The sequence below is a fragment of the Solanum lycopersicum genome, chromosome 10 (assembly GCF_036512215.1).
Source record: "Solanum lycopersicum chromosome 10, SLM_r2.1".
Classification (NCBI taxonomy): Eukaryota; Viridiplantae; Streptophyta; class Magnoliopsida; order Solanales; family Solanaceae; genus Solanum; species Solanum lycopersicum.
The window spans coordinates 7,364,538-7,386,186 of NC_090809.1; the positions used below are offsets into that span (position 1 = coordinate 7,364,538).

At 33.6% G+C, this 21,649-nt stretch overlaps 1 long non-coding RNA gene across 1 annotated transcript; it reads left to right on the forward strand.

Annotated features, from left to right (window-relative positions):
• Nucleotides 1–239: 239 nt before the first annotated feature.
• LOC109121227 (uncharacterized) lies at nt 240–16,509 on the forward strand. The gene is made up of 2 exons (XR_002028699.3): nt 240–394; nt 16,302–16,509. It is a non-coding gene; the product is annotated as an uncharacterized lncRNA (long non-coding RNA).
• The last annotated feature ends 5,140 nt before the right edge of the window (nt 16,510–21,649 follow it).

Sequence of the window (21,649 nt, forward strand, 5' to 3'; positions counted from 1 at the left end):
GTTTCTTACATTTCATTGATATCTTTTTGCCCTTGCCATAAATCATTAATGGTAGATCAAATTGTAGCAAAAACATGCATATGAATTAAAAATTAGTCAAAATTAAATGTTTCAGAATCGAGTCTTTAACAAAAGTTTTTAGAATAAATAAATGAACCAAACCCGGCCCATCTCAATAATATACAGAAATATAAAAAATAAAAGAAAAATCTACAAGATTTTAGAAGGGTTTCTTGACTTATTTTTCCTCTTCAAAACCCTTTTTTCATCGCCGCCACACTTACCTACTCCTTTGGTGGGTGAGGGATCTTTGAGGTGAAGAGATTAGGCTATGGTTGGACGGACCTGGGTTCATACAACATCATTGAGAGTCTCCAATTTCTTCTATGCTCAGGTAGGGGATCATATTCTTTTGTATTCAATTCTTTTGGAGATTGTTTTATCTTTTTGATGCTTTAGTTTGTTGAATTTGATCCTGATGTGTATTATCTTGTTCAAACACTAATAAAGCTACCAAATTTATACCTTCTTTTTCTCAAATATATCATAATTGTCTTGAATTACATCTCCGAAGATTGTAAATAATTTATCATTTATCAAGTATTTTATTTGAAGGCAAATCTCATATGTACATTAATATTACCATCTAAAGGTTAGACTGCTGGATTGTGTGTGCGCATTAGTTATCACTATCCTGGTCCTTTAATAGAGTAATAGAGCGGAAACTCAATAGCTCAAGTTAAATTTGGCACAAGAGTTTTACATGGAAATCTCCTTGCTCAAGGGACTAAAATTACGACCTAACTTCACAATTAGACTGTTGGATTGTGTGTGCGCATTAGTTATCACTATCCTGGTCCTTTAATAGAGTAATAGAGCGGAAATCTGGCACAAGAGTTTTACTTGGAAATCTCCTTGCTGAAGGGACTAAAATTACGACCTAACTTCACAGATTTTGAATTGCTTTCACTAATCTCAAGAAAAATGAATACAAATTCAAGGTAGAACAATGAAACTAAACTCTTAGTCTCACACTAAGTAATACCTCAATTACTTATTGAGCAAGAGAAATACATTCATTGCCCACTATATTAACTACCACGAATTAATATACACTTCAACACCCAAGACACACAATTAACTCTAATTGTGTTCTTACAACAATACACACAAAGGTTTTGAAATGTTTCTTTATGAATGTGAAACAATCCTACAAGTTTAGCAGAAAACATGAATTCAATAACACCAGCAGGTAAAGATTTCTCTTCTTTGGCCTATCAGGTCCCTTGTAGTATGTGCTGTTTTATGCTTGAGTTCTTTAGAAGAAATTTTCTCTTACTTTGAATGAAGGAATGTAAAGTTGTTTGTTACTTTTAATATACAATAAACAAATAGAGTAACACACAAAAACAATATTCTATTACAACATTTTCAAGAAGCAAAAAAAGAAGAACCTATTCTCCCTTTTGACATCACTATTAAGGTTAGCAGTAACACACAAAAACAATATTCAAATTAGTAAGGAAATCATAATTATAGGAAGTACAGGACAATGTCCTTTTAGATCAGTGTGTCACAAAACTAGCTATTAGGTAGCACCAAAACAAATATATTGCTATTACAACATTTTCAAGAAGCAAAAAAAGAAGACTAGAAGACATACAATTTCAGACAGAGGGGGGCCATGAGAAAAAGATATTCAATAAAAATTACCATAAGTGTGCACCTGAACAAGCTTCTTAGGAAGGGACTTGACCTTCTCACTCAGTAAGGCATTTCAATCTACCAGCCTATCATTTTCAGCCTTCAATCTGTCGATTTCCTCCTTATTCAAAGTGTTGGTACCAGGTCATTGAGATTTTTTCTTTTAAGAAGGGCTAGACATCAAGAAATATCTACATCCTTAGCTCGTAGAAGAGAAGTAAAATCGTTCATTTCATGTTTAAGAGTTTCCTGATTTTCAAGGTCTTCAAAAACATTAAACTACCTTTCCCTCCACACATTCATATTCAATACGTGTGGTCATAGAGAAAGTCTTCTTGATAGTACCTGCTACCCTTCTACCAAGGGACCTTAAAATGATAGAAAACCAAGTTCAATAAGGTACCATAAGCTATCCATGCTTTGCATTCCTCTATGTCATTATCTGATGCATATGTTCAATCATGATTATGGGAAGATTTATTGCTTCAAGCTTATCCAATTGTTCCATGAGGAATAGTTCCGCAGAAAAGGGCACTTTTCGCTTTCCAATTCTATGTAGGAGAACCTTATTGACAAACTCATTGAATAGTTAATGCTCCCCCTTTAGAAATTTCTTAGGAAGCCCAACACTTTTTTTGTTACAATATTTTGTAGCCCATTGGACATACTCCATAGAAGGCTTGCATCCTTAAACACATTAGATTATTTGCAGGTTTCCCCAGTATTATACCAAAAACTTCTTCACTTAAACTAACCTCTATTGCACAAACAACGTTATTGATTCCGCCATCTTTGAGAAGATTCATATTATAGTAAAAACAAGTACCTCAGGCTCACGTATATATAACACATGACATTCTAATAGATATTACCACCTTTGCGATGCCTCATAATCAAACAGGGAACACATTCTATGTTTAGTCAAAATTTTAGGATCAACATCCTACCATTTAGTACATTCTGCTTCTCAAGCTTTGCATTTCTTTCTTCTCTGGTTAATACCTTTTCTTCCTCATTTCTTTTTATAGACGGGCTAGGTCTCAAAATAATCTCAAGATTAGAAGCAACCTTTGTATTTACACATGCCTTCTTGGCAGGTGATTTCTTCTTTGTTCTTGTGATCCTTTAAACTTTTTTCACGTTGTTCCTCTATTTCCTTTTGACTTTTGTCTACAACTCTCATGATATCATCAACTTAGTTTTACTAGACCCTGGATCTTAAGACAACACTATATGCTTCATGACAGGTGTATTATCAACTTTTCTTTCCCTACAATTTAAAATTGTTTGAGCCTTATTTGCAATCATGACATTACTCATACACTTTTGAGTGTTTCTCTTTGTTACATACTTCCGAACACCCTTTTTTGAGGAAGAAACCACCAAATTCCCTTTCCCTTTTCTCGTTCTTTTTGCCCTTAGATTCACTAGGTCCTTCTAAACTTTTGGCTTTAATATCAAGAACAGTCCCTTCAATGTCACCAATGGCTTTTTCGGAGTATGTGCTCTTCGAAGTCTTTCCTCATCAAAGATAGAGGGAATATCCTCACCATCATTCACATATTCCCTTTGACTAGCATCACTAGGTGCAACAATCTCTGAGGTTTAATTAGACACGAGCTTAGGTCTTTTAGGACCGGATCTGGTGAGTTGCATTTAACCTTAGAGAAAGGTGGATGAATAACTCCTCTTAAAGAGGACAAACTCTTCATAAGCCACTCCCTTGATGTGGCTAAAATGTTAGATTTCGTTCCATTTCCTTTAGGCTGATCCCCATTAAACAATATTTCAGACATTATTGAGGATACTGCGTGGTTGATAAGTGACATCAAGATCTTCAATAAGCTTAACCACTTAGTATGCTACAAAACTTAGGTAATTTTACCTAATGAAACCAGAGTGGGAAAAAAAGGGAGACCTTCGAGGACTGATCCACGACATCAGTTTGTTGCATTATAGATTCACCAATTTCTCCCATTCCACACATGAGAGTAAAATTAGAGAGATCTGTAGAATTCCAAATTATTTAAGAAGGAAGAGAGGATTTCTTTTAATTTAAGAGAGTGGTCAGATTTCTTAGATACAATAAAGATTGAAAATAAGAAGTCTATTTATTATTGGTATCGAGTCCCTCAGAAAAGGCGACAGTTGACTATCAAACTGAAAAGACGTCTATAACTGTCGTAGGAAATAGGGCAAAGACCATTGGGAAATAACTGAATATAGTAGAATGATACTGACCTTGCAAGAGGATCGATCACTTTCAATATATAGCATAACCATAATGACTAAATATTTTATATAGCTATAATTCCATGAGTGTATAGCTGCAGTAAGGTAAAAGTAGTGAAATCACAAATAGTAAGCAATAAGACAAGTGTAGTTACCTGCCATCTTAGCTTAGTTAATGTAGAGGATGCTTGCAAATTTATTGAGGATTAGTGTAGCTTTTGCATTCCCAAATTCACTATACTATTGACAAAATGTTTGTTTCTTATGTTTTGGTAACGATGCCAGTTAAATGGTCCTCCACTTTTCAAAATCATATCACCCTATTCCCTTTATCAACATTGTTTCGAAATAAATGATGTCTAAAATTAATGTGATTGGTTCTCTTAATTTTGACTAGATTCTTTTCGTTGTTCATTGAGCATGTGTTGTCACACATAAGAGGAATTTGTCAGTGAGAACACAAAAATGATCAAGTTGTTGTCTGATCCACGGGAGTGACCAGAATAGCAAGTAGCAACTTTATAGTCAACTTCAGCTGTAGACAAAGATATCGATTTTTTCTTCTTTGTTTCCCATGAAATCGGTGATGACCCAAGAAAATTGGCCATTCCTAAGGTGTTTTTCTTGTCAATAAAAAAACCTGCATAATCATCAGTAGCTCTGAATATATTGTCATCCCCATATATTTGTGCTATAAGAAGCTCCATTCCACTTGAATTCAAGAATATAGTGTTGTGAGCTTTACCTCTTTTGAAACAATTTTCAAGAAGAAATTTTAACAGTCATTCATACAAAGCTTTGACAGCCTACTTCAGGACATACAAGTCTTTGTCTAATTTCAACACATGATTTGGCAATTCATGATCTTCAAACCTGCAGTCTTATTACAATATATTTCTTCCTTTAGATATCCATTTAGAAAAACACTTTCAACATCCATCTGAAAAAGTTTGAACCCTATATGGGTAGCACAAAAAATTAGAATTTTGATTTCTTCAATAACACAAGCAATAAGTCAAAACTAGTTGTTCAGGGATTCGATCAAGAAGAAGGAATTGATTATAACGAGACTTTTGCCCCATTCTGTATGGGACTAGCTGCCACACCTTACTTCTTTTAAACTGATGAAGCTCCTCCTGTATTAAGTTCACCTAGTCAACATGCTTTAGATCTTGTTAGATGTTCTTGGGTTCAATAGTTTATATGAAAGCAAAAAATGCAACTAGATTTATAGTCTTTAATCTAGTGTGCATTCCGGATTCAATGAGGCAAGATTGTCTGAGGTATGAGAAGACTAATGTTTCCACCCTGATTTCTTCATAGTCTCTTCGTTGGGTTCAAAAACATGTTCCCCTTCTTTGGAACTTTCTATGTTGGTTTTCTATATGTTAGAAGCATTCGAGATAATAGAAGGACCAAAATCTTTTGTAGCTTTTGCATCATGTTCTTTATTTGGAACATTTTCCACCATAGTCTTGCACAAGACTATCTCTTTGAATTTTCATTAATTTTTCAAGTTCAAGATCATCCATGTGTACAAGGTTGTTCCTTTCACCAGCTTCATTGAAGATACCAGGAACACTTTCCTCTATGCACAAAGTTCTCTTATTGTCGACTTTGTATGCGTTGTTTGCCTTGCTTGTGAAGGAGTACCCCACAAAGACTCCTTCATCACTCTTTGGATAAAAAAAATGACAAGATCATCCATCCTATTGTTCAGCATAAAAGCACTTGTAGCGAAAAGCCTTTAGATAACTGAATGAGGTCTTTCTTCCATTCAGTAGCTCATATGGATTTAAATTAAGCATTGATCTGATGAGACATCTGATAGAAAAATGTATTTACCGCTTCTACCCAAAAATTCATTGCATGTCCTACATAAATAAGCATGGTTCTACTAATATTCACTAGCGTTGTGTTCTTTCTCTCAACAACCCTATTTGTCTAGGAACTTCTGGAGACGAAAAAGTTATGATGAATGCAATTGTCTACGACAAAACCATTGATTTGGGCATTTTCAGAATTTGTACCATGGTTTGATCTGATCCTTGCAATTGCGATTTACCTTTATATGGATCCTTTTTGCAAAGATAAGTAATACATGAGTTTTTCATAGTTTGTTCGCATGAATTTTCCAAGTGAACCTTGAGAATTCATCGACAACCACCATAATGTTTTTCTTCCCATCCCCGCATTGAAATTTCACGCGCCCAAAAAAGTCCATGTTAAGAATTTTAGTGGCTAGGTTGTGCTAACACCATTTTTTTTAAAAGAAGCTCTCATTTGCTTACCTCTTATGCAAGTATCAATTTTTGTTCTCTACAAATTTCAGATTAGGTAAGCTACAGTTCCAGTCCCTTGAAACCAACTTATTAAACAGTAAGAAGCTTACATGTCCTATCCTTTTTGTCCAAAAATTATCACTTTCACCCTGAGCACTCAGGCATGTGAGGTTATCTCTTTTCTAATATATATAATAAAGGTCCGCAACATACATATTGTTAAGCCTTTTAGCCGTAAGAATAACTTCTTTCGAAGTAAGATTAGTGACAAAACATTAAGTTGATAGAAATCAATTCATTTCCTTAAACACATATTTGAGAAACACTGAGAAGGTTGTATTTTAACCCATTCATATAGTACACAATATCTATGGAGTGTTCCATAGATCTCCCAATCTTCCCAATGCCAAGGATGAACCCTTTTTTGGTGCTTGCAAATGACACACTACCACCTTGGTGTGCTTCTAGAGAGAGGAAGTTATGGTTTCTCCAGTCATATGCTTTGAGTAACCACTGTCCATGAACCAACAATGATTGCTTCCTCCATTATGCAAAAAGATTTCATATCAAGTCTCTCGATATAAGATGGAGTTCCCAAAATATATCAAGAGACTTGTATGAAATCTCCCCGTCCATGGTCGAAAATGTTCTTACTAAAACTATATCTAAGACCAGGTTCTTTCCTTTTATCAAATTTAAAGTAACTTGCTTGATTTTCTTTTGTATTTTTCAAGGATTCACATTTCTTTTCAGTGATCAGTTCTGCAATAGTGAGTGCATAACAAGTTATCATAGATAGACATGTGGTTTCTATGAGGGTTAAACAAGGATTATATCTTTTGACAACCCAAACCCTTACCACTATTTAATTTCTAATTTTCTAAGATAGAAATAATCTTTGAAGAATTAGCCCATTTCAAAGATTTATTTAGCTCTTGTTCGCCATTATTTGAATCCCTATAGTCACCAATGATCCACTATAGAGTCCATTATCGTTCTTCCCAAGAATACCTTTGTCGTTATAAGTATCCGAACAATCTTGAACTATCAAAATTTCATTGTGAAAGAGATAAAAAAATGAAGAACCCCTCCCCTCCCTTTCATATGAACTATTGTTGCCCCCCTATATGTTCAAAAGAAAAGAATAACTGAATTATAAATCAATGGTATATTAAAAGAACTAATAATATCATATTTCTAGAAAATGCAAAAATTAATCACTCACAATAGAACATAAAAGAGAAATGCCACCGTTAAGATCTTGATCCTTGGAAATGTGCACCAACGGTTGCGCTGGACTATTATTGTACAAGACATCCCATAGGATACTTGTTTCATTATTAATGAAAAATTCGAACAAATACTGTTGTTTCATCGGTAACCTAATTGTCTTGTAGCACTTAACACTAGACCAATAGGTTCACCCAGATCAATATGTTCATCCTTGTCATTAAATTTTGAAATTCTTCAATTTCTATTTGAATTATTTTCCACTTATGAGTAGTTGCACAAACCCCTGTACAAAAATTGTGAGTCATGCGTTGAGACAATATTCACATACCTATCTCATCCTTTGAACCAACTGCCATAAATGAAATATCATACTAATCAAATTTTATTTTATCAATACTCAAAGGTGTAAGAAAATGGCAAAAAGGATTTGCAAGTGTACAAAGGTGTAACCATGGAAATCCTTTTGTGCCTTTTTTTTTACACTTTCGACTATTGTATAAAAAAAAAGGATTCTGATGATATATCATGTATAGTGGTTGGTTCAAAGGAAAAGATATGTATGTGGATATTGCCTCAACGCATGACTCGCAATTTTTGTGCAGGGGTTTGTTCTACTACTCATAAGTGGGAAATGATTCAGTTAGAAAATTAAGAATATCCAAAGTTTATGACGAGGACAGACATTGGTGATATGGGTGATCCTATTAGTGTAGTCTTAAGTTTTACAAAGATAATTAGGTTGCCCATGAAACAACAACACTTGTTTCAATTCTTCATAATAAAACAAGGAGCCAATGGGGTGTCTTGTCCCATAATGGTCCAACATAACAGGTGGTGCACATTTCAACAGATCAAATTATTAATAGTGGCATTTCTCATTTATGTGCTAATGCGAGTGATTAATTGTTGTGTTTTTTTAGAAATATGATATTATTAGTCCCTTCAATTTATGTTAATATACAATTAAGCTATTCTTTTGGTTTAAACTTGTCGGGGGATAACAACAGTACAAAGCAAAACAACATGTTGATCTTTCAAGAGGCCTACACGGATGCAACTGAATCTCTTTTAGTAGTTAACTCTCAGGATATCAATATGCTGATGATGGGGGGGGGGGGGTCTTCTTCATTTTTATATCTCTTGCTCAATTCGATAGTTCAAGATTGTTCGGCAATTTATAATGACAATGGTATTTTTTTTAAAAATGGTAATGTAGTTTATAGTGGGTCATTGGTCACTATAGGGTTTTAAATGATAGCGAACAACATTTCTGCTGCAAATCTTCATATTGAGTCAATCAAAAATACAAATCACATCATCTCTTATACAATTCATAAGGTCAAAACCGCTCTCAAATGCAAGTGTACGTCAAGACGCACTATTATATCCAATGGTTCATTACTTTTTTTAAAAAAAATTTTTGTTTGAGAATAGGAGCGTATTAAATATCAGATTTAGAGTCCTGAATAATATTTGTTTTTTAATGTTAATGACCGTACATTTTTATTGTGTCGTTGTATTTTGAGTTCACCTAGAAATTCTCTCTTTTGATTTTGCTTTAAATTGAATGGTCTTGACATCACACTAATATAATATTAAAATGAGTGAAAACTACAAGACATAGATGCAATAATTTTTAAAAAAAGGTTATAGCATAAATATTGAAGGGTTACATATAAAAGTTATAAATCAAGCTGGTGGAACACTTTTCATAGTTTCTATCATATTGGAGAATTTTGGGTAAGTTTTCTGCAGGTTTGATTTGCATATACAATTTTTAGCCCAACCTGGTGATGTATTCTCTCAAGCTTTGTTCGTTTAAGAGGAGCTTCTTCTACAGTGAAAAGCTAAACCGGATAGACTAGGTGAAAATAGTGGGGAGCCACGCTTATTGATGCCTATCGCCGGTGTGGTCTCACACCTATGACTGTCACTCACACCCGTGGAGCTGAAGGAATTTGGTGATCCCTGCTCTTGCAAACGTTATTTTGTACTAGTAGTATCATACCTGAGGCCACGAGTCCTCCAAATTGACATTGTGGAGTGTTTTATATCTCTTTTTCTCTCTTTTCTCAAATAATTATGTAGTAAACCCCATTGTTGTGAGCTTAGTTAGACTTTAGAGTGTTGTTGCTCGTTTCTCGTCCATTTCTTCCTGTTCAAAGGTAAATTTCTTCGCCTTTGTCTTCTATATATCATTTTTAAGTTTCAGTTCCATAATTCATTCTTTTTTTAGACCTCAAATTCTTTTATCTTCAATTCTCTAAGTAGCATCGCTGATCCATTTTCCATTTTGAATTCACTTTCATGTAACTATAGTATATACCAAAATTAAGACTCTCAATAAACGTTCCATATGGTGATTTAGATACAAAATTGATTTCTCTATAACAACGGCAGAAACACAGGAGTTTCAAGACTATATGTGTCAATGATCACCTTATGACTCCTAAAAGAAAAGGGATGGCATAACTCTCTTTGCAACAAATGAGATCAGAATTCAATAGTATATTTATGTAAAGAAATTATTTATTTCAAAAGATTATTTTAGAAAAGTATTTGAAAAGCCAAAATTTAATGAAATGAAGTGTAGTTAAGAAGCTAATTGTTTACTTGGAAAGGATGGTAATTGAAAAGAATGTGATGACTTTATTGTTAACTTTCTCCAAGTGTCACCTCTTTCGACAAGTGTCAAGTGTCATGGAAACTTGTTCTAATTTTGAACAATCTTCTAGCCTAAAATTGCTCCTCTCCATTTGGTTATTTACATATGCAAAAATACTAATCAGTTTCTTGCTCCCTCTTTCACTCACGTTTTGCCTCTCTTTGTTGGCTTTTTTATTCTATTAAACTGTGGCTTTGTTATTCTTTTATTTTCTCTAATGATATGCTGATGTTAATTAATTTGTTGATTTCTGCTACCTCTATTAATTAAGATAGGGAAGTGTATGTTTAATTCTGGATAAATATTTCACACCGTTGAAATAGTTTCTTAGGACAATGCCCAACACGACTTAAGTATTTATTTATATTGTGTCCTATTATTTATATATCTTCATAGTAATATTTATCTTATTTTCAGGATTAATCTTTGACAAATAATAAAGTTTTTTTGTTGTTATTATTGTGAATTTTTCTAATATTTCCCTAACAATCTAAGAAACTATGTGTTCCGAAAATTTTGATGACATGTGTCATGAAACTATTGATGATACTGATGGTATTGAGAATACTAATGTTGCTGCTACCCTGACTGTTGATGTTTTAGTCATTCCGTCGGAGCTTATGGTAAAGATAATTACTGGTATGTGATGGACATGGTTACAAATTCATTGCTAATAAAATAAACTTCATGAAAAATACACCTCAATGAAAAAGAATGTTGAAAGGAAATGACCATCCCGCTAAGCTAAAAATAACTTTGACTGAAATAAATGATCTGATTATTATTGTCATTTCGGAATTAAATATTATGGCCAATGTGAGAAACTGGGTTATAGACTTTGGTGATATTCAGCACATTTGTATAAACAAAATGATTTTGTTCTATACACCTAAGTTGGAAAAGGAGAAGAAATTATTTATTTTGCTGATTCAAGGACAACTAAAGTTCTTGGAAAAGGACATGTTCTTCTCAAGATCACAGCTGGTATAACTCTGGCATTAAGTGATGTATTGTATGTTCCTAAAATCGAAATTAATTTGATTTCGGTGGGATTATTAGGAAAATATGGAATGAATATTTCTTTTGTAAATAATGAGGTTATATTGACTAAATATTATTTTTGTGGGTAATGAAATTTTGTAACTATGGCTTATTTATGCTTAATATTTGTGATAATTTCAGTGTATTTATTTATGCTTACATGATTGATTCTATTTTATTATGGCATGCCATATTAGGACATGTTAATGTATCTTATATTAAAAATATGCGATCTGGAGATTTAATATATGATTTAAATTTAAATAATTTTAATGATTATATTAAAGTTGTATTTGCTTTTGCATGTTTCTTTATAACATGTCAATGTCTAATATATTAAGAACCTGCATTTTCTTGGTTTAATATTTGGTTTAGAGTTTAATTTTGATAAATGTGAAATAAGTTTTTGAAGCTAAAATTACTAAAAAGTCATGTTTATAAGTAAGTAGAGAATCTAAATTATTATCTTTGATCCACTATGATTTGGGCGATTTGAAACAGACTATGACTAGGGGTGGTAAAGATATTATGTGACTTTTATTGATTATTTTTTTAGATTTACTAAATTGTATTTTCTCATAAATAAAGATGATGATTTGATGTTTTATGCGTATAACTCTGAGTTGAAAACTTGATAGAAAAATTTAAATATTTCAATATGATAGAGGTGGAGAATTTGTATCTTTAATGTTTTATGTGAAAATCAAGGAATTATTAATGAAGTAACCCCCCGCCTTATTCACATGAGTCTAATGGAGTAACTTAAAGAAAAAATAGAACTTTGAAAGAAATGATAAATTTCATGTTAATTAGTCCTAATGCTCCTGATAATTTGTGGGGTGAAACTATTTTATCTCCACGCCTCTTACAAAGTATAAATCCTCATAAAAGAACTGGTAGAACTCCTTAGGAATTGTGAAAAGGTTATCGATCTAACTTAAATTATTTAAAAATGTGGGGTTGTCTTGCTAAAGTTCTTTTGTGTGAACCTAGAAAGAAAAAAAATTGATTCTAAAACATGAAATCAATAGGTTTTAAAACTGTTGATTAATTGTTTGTTTATTGGATATACGAAAATAGTGTTGCATATAAGTTTCTTGTTTTGAAAAGTGATGTACTTTATTTCAATACTATTATTGAGACAAAGAATGCTAATTTTTTTCTACTGTGTGATAAAACTTCTCATGCAACTTTTTAAAGAAATCATGATAATTTCTTTAATATTGAGGAACTCTATAAAAGACCAAGAAAGAGTACTTTTTCTATTGAAATGATTTTTAAACTTCTACTATCCACAATAAACCATTAAATAGTATTGAAGCTATATCTTCTTCTGATGCTAAAGTTTGAAAGAGGCAATAAAAAATGAACTTGATTCTATTATGAAAAATATAACATGGATTTTGACTGACTTATCTCCTGGAGCATTCCCTATTGGTTGTAAAAGAATTTTTTAAAAATAAACTTAATCATGATGGACCTATAGATAAATGTAAAGCTCGGTTGTAGCAAAAGAATTTTTTGAGAAATAAAATGTTGTTTTTTTATTCAATTGCCCCATTGACTAGAATTTATTCTATTCAAATTTTAATTGTCTTAGCATCAATTCACAAGCTTTTTACTCACCAAATGAATATAAACCGATTTTCTTAAATGGTGATTTAGCAGAAGAGATTTACATTGTTTAAACTAAAGGATGTATTATTTTTGGACAAGAAAATAAATTTTGTAAGTTACTTAGAACTCTTTATGGACTATAACAATATCCTAAACAGTGACATCAAAAATTAGATTAAGTCTTATTGAAAGACAACTTGCTCTTTTATCAAAGTGGATAAATGTGTAGACAATGATTATGTGCTAATATACTTATATGTGGATAAGATGTTTATATTTGATACAAGTCTAAATATTATGAATAGTATTGATATATTTTATCTACTAATTTTTATATGAATGATTGTGGGTAAGTAAATATCATTTTTGGAGTTAAGGTAATAAGGAATGAAAATGGTATAATGTTGTCACAAGAAAATTATGTGGAAAGACTTTTTAAAAGATTTGAATGGTTGGAGGTGACATATGTAGCCACTCCTTATGATACTAACTCTAAATTTATGTTGACCCTGTTGCTCCGTCTAAATATGAATCGGAAGTCTATTGCATTTCATAACTTTTACTAAGCCTGATATTGCCTATGTTGTTTGTAGATTGAGTATATATACTCATAATCCCAAAAATGAGCATTAGTTTGCGTTGAATAAACTGATGAAATATTTGAGAGGAATCATAAATTATGGTATCATGTATGGTGAATTTCCTTCTACTTTAGAAGGGTATTGTGATGCATCCTGGGTCTCTAATTCAGATGAGACGATATCCACTAGTTGATATGTGTACACCTTAGGTGGTGGTGCAATATCCTGAAAATTAGCTAAAGAGACGATCATTGCTAGATCGACTATGGAGTTAGAGTTTGTAGTTTTAGAGCTGGCAGGTTCTTAAGCTGAATGGATAAAAAAAATCTTAGCGAATATTCCTTCGATAAAGGATGAATTGTTGATCCCTTTGATAAGGATAAATTGTCTCATGTGTTTATATGCTGGATTGTGAAGGTTCAATCAATATTGCGAAGAATGAATCTTACAATTGTAAGATTAGACACATGTATTGAGGCATGATGTCGTTAAGCACCTGCTGAAAAATGGTATAATTGCAATTGATTATGTGAAGTCAGAATTGAATTTGACCCATTTACTAAAGAAACTCGTGGAAAGGAAATTTATCTTTAGACTTCAATAGAAAGGGTTTAAGGCCATTTGTTAGTAATAGAGATGTGAACTCAACCTATGTGATTGGAAATCCCATGAAGTAGGTTCATATGGGTAATCCATAGTCCTTAATTAAGGAAGGTGTATTTAAAGCAGTGTACATTTGATGAGTTCACCTATATGTGAGTTGGCATGTGGCGCTCCTGTGAGACTTTGGCCTGGACTCTAGAGCTCTCATGAATACCAGGAATGCGCATGACCCATAGGTGCAAAACCACGTTGAACAACAGAATTTTTGTGGTCAAAATGTGATTAATAAAGTCACTGATTTATAACTAGAACTATTTGGTTCATAGAAATATTATATTTCACCAGTAATTCGATAAATAAAATTTTATCGATCTAAGTTTGATTCATAGTCCTAAAGACACCAAACCTATTACATTTTTGTTCTGAAAATTCACCAAGTTATATTTTTATAAAATCTTTTGAAATAAGTGGGGGATTGTAAGAAAATTATTTATTTTAAAAGAGTATTTTAGAAAAGTAGTTGAAATAAGTGGGGGATTGTAAGAAAATTATTTGTTTTAAAAGAGTATTTTAGAAAAGTAGTTGAAAAGAAAATTTAATAAAATGAAGTGTAGTCAAGAAGTTAATTGTTTACTTGGAAAGGATGGTACTTTCTAAGAATGTGCTGATTTCTTTCTTGTTAAATTTAATTGTTTACTTGGAAAGGATGGTACTTTCTAAGAATGTGCTGATTTCTTTCTTGTTAAATTTCTCTAAGTGTCACCTTTTTGGACAAGTGTAAAGTGTCATGGACACTTGTCCTTATTTGGAACAATCTTCTTGTCTATAAATTGATCCTCTCCATTTGATTATTTACATAAGGAAAAATACTAATCACTTTGTTGCTCCCTCTTTCACTAATGTTTTGCCTCTCTTTGTTGTTTTTTAATTTCATTATGTTTTGGCTTTGTAATTCTTTTATTTTCTGTAATGACTTGCTGATGTTAATTAATTTGTTGATTTCTGCTAACTCTATTTATTAAGATAGGGAAGTTCTTCTTAAATCCTGGGGAAACATTTCACACTGTTGAAATAGTTTTTTAGGACAGTGCCCAACACGACTCAAGTATTTATCTATTTTGTGTCCTATCATTTATATATCTTCATAGTAACATTTATCTTATTTTCAGGATTACTTTTTGATAAATTAATTATTTAATGTTATTATTATTGTGAAATTTTCTAATATTTCCCCAACAATTTGAAAAAAAAAAACCACATAGGTAACTTAGAAATGTTCATTGACCACTCAAAATTGAGTTTGGTGTTTAGAGTCACCTTGTTGTTATTGAAGAAATCATCTAATATGAGTCATATAGAATATACTTTAAATTATTTTATGCACTCTCTTTCATGTACTACAATATTACGGGTTGTTTGGTAGAGTGCAAAAGAACATGTAAAATAGGGTGCCTTAGTAATGCTTGCGTTAGTAGTGCTTGCATTAGTAATCTTTACATTAGTTATGCAAGCATTACGTATTATACATTTTTGGTTTGATGTATTAGAAATAACAAATTTTGCATAATTTCTATTAAAAAATATATGTTACAAAAATGTCTTTCACACTTTATTTATTTGTACACTTTCTTTGCAACAAATTCATTCCTCCTCATCCTATTGCGTCAAAATATTTTTGTGAGAAGTTAGGAAAGAATTATTAAATAAAATTTATCATCACATGTTATTTTGCATAATTTCTATTAAAAAATATATGTTACAAAAATGTCTTTCACACTTTATTTATTTGTACACTTTCTTTGCAACAAATTCATTCCTCCTCATCCTATTGCGTCAAAATATTTTTGTGAGAAGTTGGGAAAGAATTATTAAATAAAATTTATCATCACAGTACAATTTTTTTTGGATTAAATTATATTAAATAAGAGTAATTTTTTTAAAGAAAAAGATACTTAAGAGGACATAAAACATATTAAGACACAAACAAACTAAAAGACACTAAAAAGCAAATAAAAATAAAAATAAAAGTATATAACACAAGGAAAATGAAAAGGTTTTATGGGTAGTTTTGTAATTATTTAATCTAATGCAAGTGTTAAAATGCAATGTACTACTTATACCTTGAATTCCATTGTTTTAGTAATGCCCAAATTAATACACAATAGAGTGTACCAAACAAGGCACTACTAATATACATACCTAATGCATGCATTTTATCATTTTACTCAGAATGAGAGTTAAGCTAACATGAATTTTGTAGCACAATATTTATCCATTTTCACTCATTCCGCAAGTCTTTTATGCTAAATTTTTTCATTTTGTTTGTTTTTTATTTTTCTATAGTGGAAGAAGAAGCGTATGAGGAGGTTGAAGAGGAAGCGCTGAAAAATGAGAGAAGGATTGAAGTAGAAGCACATTCCGCAGTTCTCAACGGTTTATCTATGTTTATCATCTTCTTTAGGCTGATGTTTTTTATGTTTTTGTTTGAAACATTCATCAACAGTTGGGTTTTGATTTTGTTTTAATTGTGTACCAAATTCAAATTTTGGCATCCAATTTTGGCTCCTCTTTATATAGAACTTCATTTTGTATAATTGTATGTATATATATATTTTGGAAACAACTTTCTTTCCTCGTCTGCAAGGTAGTAATAATGTTGCACACACTCTATCTTCTTTAGATTCCACCTTGGAGATTACACGGAATGTGTTGTTTATAGATTTGTGAAATTCGCTCATGAGTTTTTTAATTATAGTATTATATATGTTTCATTTTAGGGTTTATATCATGTGTCAATATCTTGCCGCTTTTGACTAGATTGTTTGTCTAAAAAAATTAAAAGCTAAATTGATGATTAGTCAGTTTCGAAATGCACATATTGCTTAGGTTATTTGATTAAAAAAAAAACTTAGTGCATCATGATGATTTATGCTGGTACTATACTAATAACAGATAGTATTAAATAATATTAGTATTTACAGCGTACTAATCCTAGTCCTATTATGATTAGTACTCCTTAATCCTAGTCCTATTAGTATTAGTACTCCTTCCTATATCTCCTATATATATCTCCCATGTATTCTCTTATTAGGTTAACATTTCAATACAATCAATATTCCTTCATGGTATCAGAGCAGGGCCCGTCTCACCCGATGTTGGGGTCCCCAAAATTAAAATTGCCCACACACCAAATGCTAAGCACTGGGCGTGAGGTGGGGTGTTAAATAACGACAAAAGTCCCACATCGGTGATTAATGAAATGGGTGGACTCCTTATAAGGCTTGGGCAATCCTCCTCCCCTTGAGCTAGCTTTTGGGGTGTGATTTAGGGCACCGATCGTTCCCTCTCTTCTCTTGGGCGGCGGCAGCCATGACAACCGAGGTGGATCCTCTCGATTCACTTTCTTCTAGCGTTAAACTCCTTCTCAGGCATCTTCATGCCCTGATTCCCAAAAAATTATCAGACATAAATTACCCTACATGGAAAATCACCGTTCTTACAGCCCTTGAGGCCAATTACTTTCTCAAATGCGTCGATGGAAGCACAGAACCGGCGCCGGCAGTCATCACCGCCACGGACAAATCAGAAAAAACCAATCCGGCCCATGCCGCCTGGAAAGTCGTGGATGGCCAGATCCGATCATGTTTGATTGCGGTCATCTCTCCCACAGTTCAGAAACACGTCCGATCCTACACAACTGCTTCAGCCCTGTGGATGGCCCTCGCAACACGCTATGCATCTATTTCCCACTCTAATATTTTTTAATTGTGTGATCGTCTCCACACCATTACCAAAGGCACAAAAACTATGGCGGAGTATTTAGATGAGGTCTTCACCATCATCACAGCCCTCGACACCGTGAACGAAATCATTCCCGAAAAAGATCTCGTCATGTGCGTCGTTCGGGGGCTCCCATTAGCTTACTCCTCTATTAAACAGGCGGTTCGCATCAGTCCAACGCCCGTTGACCTGGCTACTCTCTCCTCGTGGCTAAAAAGTGAAGAAATCAACGTGGATCTGGAGAGAAAACTTCTTCTCCGAGAAGCCGCTGTTATGGAGCCAGCCACCGCCCTCACTGCAAGCCAGAACTATTGCGGGGGGCGTGGTGGCGGTCGACAGGGGAGCCGCGACGGCTACGGCAGAAACAGGGGAGGCCACGGGCGCGGCAGTCAGCAGGGCAATCGTCCGCCGTATGACGGTCAGCAGCACGACAGCAACAACAGCCTGCACTCTTTCGGTAGCGACGGGCAGTCATCTTCCAGCGGCGGGCAGGGCACTTACGAGCGGGATCATCCAACTTGTCAAATCTGTCAGAAAATAGGACACACCGCTGTTCGTTGCTGGTTTTGGTATGAGGAGAGCCGAAATAGTGATAACCGTGTTAATTATGCATCTCAAGCCGGCCCTTCCTCTGAATGGTTGTTGGATACTGGGGCTAACATGCACGTTACTTCTGATCTATCCAAGCTTAACGCTCCAAATCCATATCATGGCTCCAATGGTATTACTTTTGGGAACGACTCTACTGCAGCTCTCATTCAGGATGTCACTCGAGCTATGCATACTACCTTCAAAATGAAGGACCTTGGCCTGTTACATTTTTTTTTGGGAATGGAGGTTTTTCGGACAGGCAGCGACTTGTTTCTTCATCAGTCAAAATATGCTCGAGATCTGTTGTAGAAAGCTGGACTGGAAAAATGCACCAGTCAACCAACACTGATGGCAGTCTCTTCATCTACGAATGGAGACGACACCCCCTTTGCCGATATCACCCACTTCCGCAGCCTCATTGGGGCTCTACAGTATCTGGCCATTACCCTCCCTGACATCCAGTTTGCTGTCAACCGAGTTGCTCATCACATGCATCAACCAAGTGAACATGATTACCATTGTCTAAAATGCATTCACAGGTACATTTTTGGAACTCTTGGTCGTGGTTTACTCATTCGACCCGGGGACTTGGAGCTTCGGGGTTTCTCAGATTCTGATTGGGCGAATGATAAAAATGACAGAAAATCTACATCGGGATTTCTCGTTTTTTTGAGGCCGAACCTGATCTCCTGGTGTACAAAAAAACAACCCAAGGTCTCTCGGTCCTCGACTGAAGCTGAATACCGCGCCCTTTCTCTTCTTGCTACTGAGACCATGTGGATCACATATATTCTTCGCGAACTCCGCGCCACTCACATTGTTCCTGCTCTCTATTTTGACAACAAATCAACCATCTGTGTGGCCAAGAATTCCATCCTACACACCAGAATGAAGCACGTTGATACTGATTGTCTCTTTGTTCGCGATGAAGTTCAGTCCGGCACCATGACTGTGCAGTATGTACCCACTGAAGAACAACCGGCTGAAATTTTCACCAAGCCTCTCCCGAGCCGACAACACGATTACCTCAGTTCCAAGCTTCCGTTCGCTTCCGCTCAGCTCAGCTTGAGGGGGGATAATAACAGATAGTATTAAATAATATTAGTATTTACTGTGTACTAATCCTAGTCATATTAGGATTAGTACTCCTTAATCCTAGTCCTATTAGGATTAGTACTCCTTCCTATATCTCCTATGTATATCTCCCATGTATTCCCTTATTAAGTTAACACTTCAATACAATCAATATTCCTTCATATACGATCCATTTTATATGGCTATTTAAATTTGCTTCTATCATAATGAATACTTGTTTGAAGTTCCTATTAGAGATACTACAAGACTTGGATATTATTTGATGTTTTGAATTGAAATTTTAGTGAAGTCCAATTTTCTACTATAGGCGTTTTCATGCTCAGTGAGTGTGAGATTTTTTTTGTGGTTTGGGTGTTTAGCAGATGAATTCCTAAACCTGTTCTGATGTTTTTTAATTAGCATATATTCTTTAATGGAGGAATATGAACATCGAGTATCTAGGTAGTTGAGCTTGAATTTGATTTTGAGCATATTGGGTTGTAATAGTAGTAATTGAATTATAAATTCAATAGATATTGCTAGTGAACCTTAGTTTGTTTTTACTAGGATGGCAATATATGATATCTACTCTTCTAGTATTATCATAGTAGGTTAACATGTAATACACTTTTCGGCAATGAATGGATATATAGTTCAATGTTGTGATTGTGATATTGTCTTGTATAAGATGACATGACATTGTTTTACTAGATCAACATGTAGATGTGTGCTATGAGATGGCCTAGAGCTAGACGGGTGAAAGTTTGATCATTTTCCTTGTGAAAACATAGAAACCTTTTGTCTTTGGTATGGTAATGGGAAGGCTTAGAAAGCTCACTTTGACCTTTAATTCTATTGCACAAGAGCTGTTTTTTTTTGTCCTCATGTGATCATTTTATCTACAGAGTAATAAAATGTTATATTATCTGGGTCTTGCAAGTGAAGTGGTTGTTTCTCTGTATTGTGTCTGTGTATTTTAGGTAGACAAATCAAGTTTGTCCTAGTTTTGTTAGTTAATTATATGTTTCTATTTTTATTGGCTCCATTAATGTCTCGAAGTTGCCCGTAGCACTTTGGTGTAGATGCTAAAGAGTGCAGCATATGTTATGTGTGAGTTAAGTTTGCGTCATGGGTTTAGAACCTATTGTCAACAAAAGTTTGGTATTTAAGCGAGGGGTAGATAGGGGAGCACACTCATTATTGATCGGCAGAAATATTTGCTATGTTTCTATTCGTATGTTATCCTAATCTCTATCTCTCTCATTCTCCAGGATTCGGTTCAGCAGTGTGGCAAGAAGGGCGATTCAAGTTAATTTGGTGGTAAAATTTCACATTTAACAACTTTGGAGATAAATTTTGTTTAGATCATAAATTTCTAGCCTTTTTTCTTCAAATTTTTAGGCTTATTTTTTTCCCTTAAGATACCTTTTTAATTTACTTTATGATTGTGTGTTGTTTTGAGTATAATTATTTTTTAAGATTCACAAAATTAGAGTGTAATTTTAATTCAGTTGTAACTCTAAGATCCTTCATTCTATCATGTGTTCTAATTATTTCATTTTCTTTTCTTGATTTGAAACTCTTGCTTTTCACTCATTTAATGTAATTTGACTCTCTATAAAAAATTCTTTCACCGAGAAAATAAGTAAATAAGTGGAGTTAATTAGATTACTAAACTTTTCCATTATCTTTTAATTAGTGCAACTTGAAAACATATTGATAACGGTGCAAAATCCCAGTCTATGGCTAACAACTAGAAATAGTGAATGGCTCCTACCCTTAAATAATGACTGTATCATTATTTCATTTCCCTTTAACTTTTTGTTATGATCATACTAATATAGAATCTCTTCATTGTCTCCATTAGTTATATTAAACATTAAAAGATAGAATCAAAACTATTCATTTGTTAAATGTTTTCCCATAATAAGAAAATATTTGTGCAATAGGTAAAAAAAAACACTATAACTTCCGTTGTATGACTTATTAGTTTCAGTTTATTTAGTTGAATGTGGTTCACTTTCTTTTTGAAGGTACCTCGAACCCTTTCCATATATCGTCGTTTTGAAATGGAAAAGGTTGAGCTTGGGACTACAACTCCTTCTCAATTGGAACAATAAATTGAGGTGTACTTGTGATATCTGCTTCGGATACAAACATTTATTTTGTTTATATGTTCTCTAAAAGTATTTAAATATGAATAGTTCTAATAGACAATGTATTTCTGTATTCTACACATATTGTAG